We start from the raw sequence: 7,068 nt of genomic DNA on the forward strand, positions 1-7,068 counted from the left end.
ATGATATTAAGGTCCGTGGGAGCATACAGAACATCTCCAGGGGGAGCCCTGTTACTCATAATGGGGCTCTGTCCCCTGGATATAAAGATAAGAGAACAGGCTGCGTGGTACTGGGCAAAAAGGGGAGTCATCACCAAGGTAGAAGAAATTATGGGGGCACCAGTCAGGGAAAAAGGGGAGATTAGGGAAAGAGGGGTAGAGTTGTGGCAGGAAACATGGGAGTCAGATGAAACTGGTAGAAGAACCTTCCAGTTTCTACCAGACGTAAAGGACAGACTGCAAATGAAGTACTTCGAGCCAACCAGGGGATTGCTCCACTTTCTCACCGGTCATGGCCCCTATCCGACTTATCTTTGTCGGTTTGGGAGAAGGGCGACACCAGCGTGCGACTGTGGCGCACCGGAGGGTACTCCCGACCATGTGGTTTACGAGTGCCCCCTCTTCGATGATGTAGCCGGGACATTGAGACGACAACTACCAAGCACAGACACCTATGACCTTTTAAGACGAGAGGAGACGTTTAAACTGATAAACACGCTCGCAAACGAGGTATCGCAGAAAGTATTGACAACTTTTTTGAGAGACCTTCATGCGTAATAAATAAATAGAAAACACCGATTGCGACCTCTGCCCCAATCCTGTACCGCCTGTTCGTGGATAGGTCGACTTCACAGTTGGAATCCGCCACGACCAGGACCAGGGGGACTGGGGCGATCCCGAATTAGGAAATGCACCAATTATGACATAGAATATAAATTAGATTTAGTTAATTAAAATAGGATAGTAAATTAGGAACCTGCAGCGATAAGTTATCCCTTGCCTGCCCTGTGCCAGGGGCTCGCTCATAGGGATTAGCTCTATGAGCAAGGCATCTAAGTAGGTTTATATTACCAAACTGGCACACTTGTTACGCTGCAGGCAGTTAGTAATAATTAATCGTAGCAATTAGAAATTATGTTAGCTAGTAAACCAGCCGTAGTCTGCCCAGTAGAACTCATAGAACTGTCTGTAGTAAAGATAAATGTTAAAGCTGCTATTGTAAACTCAGAAATATAGGACCCACTAATCATTAAGGTGGTGGGTCATTATTGTATAACTATTGTGAAATGAAATAAAGATTTTTTTTTTTTAAAAAAAAAAAAAAAAAAAAATACCTGCATTGTGCGTTTCCGCAAAGTGATTTTTACGCCAAAGTTGCGTTCGTCCTACAAGTTGTGTCAGATGTGGAGCTCAGAGCGAAGCAGTTTCCGTAGTGTAGCTACCGCTGAGCCCAGTCTCCTTGCCGCTAACGAAGTGATTGCTTTTGATGACATCATTTGCAATAGCGACTGCGCGAATTGACGGTACCTCGTACGGAAAGCAAGAGTAGCTGATGCTACTGAGGACTCGGCCGCGAGCAATTCCGACGACTTGTTGGGCTCTTATTCGTGATGGCATTCAGACAGGCAACGGTGCTGTCGATTGTTGCATACAAATGAGAAATACCTGCATTGTGCGTTTCCGCAAAGTGATTTTTACGCCAAAGTTGCGATCGTCCTACAAGTTGTGTCAGATGTGGAGCTCAGAGCGAAGCAGTTTCCGTAGTGTAGCTACCGCTGAGCCCAGTCTCCTTGCCGCTAACGAAGTGATTGCTTTTGATGACATCATTTGCAATAGCGACTGCGCGAATTGACGGTACCTCGTACGGAAAGCAAGAGTAGCTGATGCTACTGAGGACTCGGCCGCGAGCAATTCCGACGACTTGTTGGGCTCTTATTCGTGATGGCATTCAGACAGGCAACGGTGCTGTCGATTGTTGCATACAAATGAGAAATACCTGCATTGTGCGTTTCCGCAAAGTGATTTTTACGCCAAAGTTGCGATCGTCCTACAAGTTGTGTCAGATGTGGAGCTCAGAGCGAAGCAGTTTCCGTAGTTAGCTACCGCTGAGCCCAGTCTCCTTGCCGCTAACGAAGTGATTGCTTTTGATGACATCATTTGCAATAGCGACTGCGCGAATTGACGGTACCTCGTACGGAAAGCAAGAGTAGCTGATGCTACTGAGGACTCGGCCGCGAGCAATTCCGACGACTTGTTGGGCTCTTATTCGTGATGGCATTCAGACAGGCAACGGTGCTGTCGATTGTTGCATACAAATGAGAAATACCTGCATTGTGCGTTTCCGCAAAGTGATTTTTACGCCAAAGTTGCGATCGTCCTACAAGTTGTGTCAGATGTGGAGCTCAGAGCGAAGCAGTTTCCGTAGTGTAGCTACCGCTGAGCCCAGTCTCCTTGCCGCTAACGAAGTGATTGCTTTTGATGACATCATTTGCAATAGCGACTGCGCGAATTGACGGTACCTCGTACGGAAAGCAAGAGTAGCTGATGCTACTGAGGACTCGGCCGCGAGCATTTCCGACGACTTGTTGGGCTCTTATTCGTGATGGCATTCAGACAGGCAACGGTGCTGTCGATTGTTGCATACAAATGAGAAATACCTGCATTGTGCGTTTCCGCAAAGTGATTTTTACGCCAAAGTTGCGATCGTCCTACAAGTTGTGTCAGATGTGGAGCTCAGAGCGAAGCAGTTTCCGTAGTGTAGCTACCGCTGAGCCCAGTCTCCTTGCCGCTAACGAAGTGATTGCTTTTGATGACATCATTTGCAATAGCGACTGCGCGAATTGACGGTACCTCGTACGGAAAGCAAGAGTAGCTGATGCTACTGAGGACTCGGCCGCGAGCAATTCCGACGACTTCTTGGGCTCTTATTCGTGATGGCATTCAGACAGGCAACGGTGCTGTCGATTGTTGCATACAAATGAGAAATACCTGCATTGTGCGTTTCCGCAAAGTGATTTTTACGCCAAAGTTGCGATCGTCCTACAAGTTGTGTCAGATGTGGAGCTCAGAGCGAAGCAGTTTCCGTAGTGTAGCTACCGCTGAGCCCAGTCTCCTTGCCGCTAACGAAGTGATTGCTTTTGATGACATCATTTGCAATAGCGACTGCGCGAATTGACGGTACCTCGTACGGAAAGCAAGAGTAGCTGATGCTACTGAGGACTCGGCCGCGAGCAATTCCGACGACTTGTTGGGCTCTTATTCGTGATGGCATTCAGACAGGCAACGGTGCTGTCGATTGTTGCATACAAATGAGAAATACCTGCATTGTGCGTTTCCGCAAAGTGATTTTTACGCCAAAGTTGCGATCGTCCTACAAGTTGTGTCAGATGTGGAGGTCAGAGCGAAGCAGTTTCCGTAGTGTAGCTACCGCTGAGCCCAGTCTCCTTGCCGCTAACGAAGTGATTGCTTTTGATGACATCATTTGCAATAGCGACTGCGCGAATTGACGGTACCTCGTACGGAAAGCAAGAGTAGCTGATGCTACTGAGGACTCGGCCGCGAGCAATTCCGACGACTTGTTGGGCTCTTATTCGTGATGGCATTCAGACAGGCAACGGTGCTGTCGATTGTTGCATACAAATGAGAAATACCTGCATTGTGCGTTTCCGCAAAGTGATTTTTACGCCAAAGTTGCGATCGTCCTACAAGTTGTGTCAGATGTGGAGCTCAGAGCGAAGCAGTTTCCGTAGTGTAGCTACCGCTGAGCCCAGTCTCCTTGCCGCTAACGAAGTGATTGCTTTTGATGACATCATTTGCAATAGCGACTGCGCGAATTGACGGTACCTCGTACGGAAAGCAAGAGTAGCTGATGCTACTGAGGACTCGGCCGCGAGCAATTCCGACGACTTGTTGGGCTCTTATTCGTGATGGCATTCAGACAGGCAACGGTGCTGTCGATTGTTGCATACAAATGAGAAATACCTGCATTGTGCGTTTCCGCAAAGTGATTTTTACGCCAAAGTTGCGATCGTCCTACAAGTTGTGTCAGATGTGGAGCTCAGAGCGAAGCAGTTTCCGTAGTGTAGCTACCGCTGAGCCCAGTCTCCTTGCCGCTAACGAAGTGATTGCTTTTGATGACATCATTTGCAATAGCGACTGCGCGAATTGACGGTACCTCGTACGGAAAGCAAGAGTAGCTGATGCTACTGAGGACTCGGCCGCGAGCAATTCCGACGACTTGTTGGGCTCTTATTCGTGATGGCATTCAGACAGGCAACGGTGCTGTCGATTGTTGCATACAAATGAGAAATACCTGCATTGTGCGTTTCCGCAAAGTGATTTTTACGCCAAAGTTGCGATCGTCCTACAAGTTGTGTCAGATGTGGAGCTCAGAGCGAAGCAGTTTCCGTAGTGTAGCTACCGCTGAGCCCAGTCTCCTTGCCGCTAACGAAGTGATTGCTTTTGATGACATCATTTGCAATAGCGACTGCGCGAATTGACGGTACCTCGTACGGAAAGCAAGAGTAGCTGATGCTACTGAGGACTCGGCCGCGAGCAATTCCGACGACTTGTTGGGCTCTTATTCGTGATGGCATTCAGACAGGCAACGGTGCTGTCGATTGTTGCATACAAATGAGAAATACCTGCATTGTGCGTTTCCGCAAAGTGATTTTTACGCCAAAGTTGCGATCGTCCTACAAGTTGTGTCAGATGTGGAGCTCAGAGCGAAGCAGTTTCCGTGGTGTAGCCGTTATCACGTCTGCCTAACACGCAGAAGGTCCCCAGTTCGATTCCGGGCGGAAACACTTTATCGTCGCACTCAACAAGACACTTGCTACAATCTCTACTGTGACCATTTAAATCAATTTCAAACGTCCCACCACCAGGGTGCAGATGGCTCAAATGATACATGAAACTCTTTCAGAATCGGTCACTTGGTTTTTGTGCTTACCTGGAGGGCTGGGACGCAGAAGTCCCCGGTTCGATCCCGGGCGGAAGCACGACTTTTTTAAACCCGTTTTCGGATTCCATTTTCGAGAGAACGTCACGTCACGTACGCAGGGATAATAAATGTCGTGTGCTAGACCACAGTATCATTAAAAGTAGGTCAGACACAATAATAGGAGTTGCGTGTAGGTCATGTTATTCTGCTTTCAAATGCATTTGTCTGGCTGGGAGTAGTGGCGTACTCCTGTAATCCATGCGTCCGGGAGGCCGTTGTTGTGGGAGAGATCTGGGAACAACTACTGATTCGGCCGTTTCATCAGCTCAGGAACGACCGCGATGCTCTCATCGAGCTCTGCAGATTGACCAGATTGCAGTGCGGAATTTTCGGCTAGTGGTGGCTCGCGGTTAAGAGAAGTCGAGAGCTGTGAGCAAAACTACATCGGGAAACCGAAACGGACGACTCATAACGAAAAGATTGCGAAATGTACTGTGAAAGCAAAACTTCGAGAAGACGAACTCTGATGCCGTAGCTGCCTTAACAATCTTTCCGTGCAGCAACGATAATATGGGAAGAGCGAGGGGTGGGTACCGCTCGACCACACAACAAATTTTATATAATGTTCTACTTATTCTAAATTTGCGTTTCCATATCATCACTAAAATACTGTGTGATAGAGCTACCGCTCAGCCCAGGCTCCTTGACGCTAACGAAGTGATTGCTTTTGGTGACATCATTTGCAATAGCGTCTGAGCGAATTGACGGTACCTCGTACGGAAAGCAAGAGTAGCTGATGCTACTGACGACTCGGCCGCGAGCATTTCCGACGACTTCTTGGGCTCTTATTCGTGATGGCATTCAGACAGGCATGGGTGCTGTCGATTGTTGCATACGATTGCGAAATACCTGCATTGTGCGTTTCTGCAAAGTGATTTTTACGCCAAAGTTGCGATCGTCCTACAAGTTGTGTCAGATGTGGAGCTCAGAGCGTTGCAGTTTCCGTGGTGTAGCCGTTATCACGTCTGCCTAACACGCAGAAGGTCCCCAGTTCGATTCCGTGCGGAGACACTTTGTCGTTGCACTCAACAAGACACTTGCTACAATCTCTACTGTGACCATTTAAATCAATTTCAAACGTCCCACCACCAGGGTGCAGATGGCTCAAATGATACATGAAACTCTTTCAGAACCGGCTACTTGGTTTTTGTGCTTACCTGGAGGGCTGGGAATGCGCGGAACAACCGCCGGCATGCCGGTAGTTGCCTCACGTTTGCACAAAACGCAAGGGCTTGTCCGGGATTGGAACTCGGGTCCTCCTGCACCCGAAGCAGGATTCATACCCCCTTTTTTCCCTTTTAGACGCTACCTTTATTTGAATTACCGAAAACAAATACTAAAAAAAAAATTTGTATGGTGCGAGATTCGATCCGGCGACTTTTTTTATTTTTTATTTTTTTTTTATTTCCAATGTCTGGCTTACCACCTTTGCTGACATACATTTTGTGGTACTACCGCATAAATAGTGCCTACAATGTCCATATGTTGACAAATAGTGCCTAATTAAAAAATTAAGTAATTAAGGAAATGAATAAAACTGAAAATGCCCAAATGAAAGACATGAAGACATTGCTGATAGTACAAATGCAAAAGAAACATGCTCCTGTAGGAATGAAATGAAATTCGTGTCGGGGGCGACACCTGATCACGACCCGACGTTCGATAGAGCAAGGGGGTCATCTATCGACTCGTTCTCCAGACATTGGTGTAAGACTGGGTCGTCTTCTCGAAATTAACTAAGGGTTCGTAAGTGTGATCGATGTCTATCTCGGCTTCTTCGTCTATCTCATCCCTCACCCGTCACACCCCATCTGGCCGGCGGGTCGGTAAAAGTAAGTCGCAAGTAATTAGCGAAGTCTTGCCCATATTTCTTATGCTGTTGCAGCTTCGTGTGTCCATCCAGGAGAAAATGCCAAAAATCAATTTTGTCCTTTTTCCGATTCGTTATACACGTAGCCCACCACCATTCCCCGTACCCATGTCACTGCATTGGTTTTTTGGACCGGAAAATGAGATTCTTGGGGAAACAAAAGTGTGTCTGATGAAATTGTGTGAGGGGCGGAGCGTAACAGGAACGCCAATATCTGTCGTGCCAAGTGCCACACTGGAGCCGTCCCACTACATGCTAAACGATGTTCATCAGTGTCCACTGTTGCGCAGCCTAAACATAGTGGAGTGTCTGCCAAATGAATCGCGTGCCGCCGTTGATTCGTTGCGAACTTCCTATTTACCACCACATACCATGT

At 47.6% G+C, this 7,068-nt stretch overlaps 1 non-coding gene across 1 annotated transcript; it reads left to right on the top strand.

Annotated features, from left to right (window-relative positions):
* The first annotated feature begins 4,552 nt into the window (after window positions 1-4,552).
* Trnav-aac (transfer RNA valine (anticodon AAC)) lies at window positions 4,553-4,625 on the top strand. Its single transcript has one exon. It is a non-coding gene; the product is annotated as a tRNA-Val (tRNA).
* Window positions 4,626-7,068: the final 2,443 nt, after the last annotated feature.

This window comes from Schistocerca nitens, chromosome 2 (assembly GCF_023898315.1).
Source record: "Schistocerca nitens isolate TAMUIC-IGC-003100 chromosome 2, iqSchNite1.1, whole genome shotgun sequence".
NCBI classification, from domain to species: Eukaryota; Metazoa; Arthropoda; class Insecta; order Orthoptera; family Acrididae; genus Schistocerca; species Schistocerca nitens.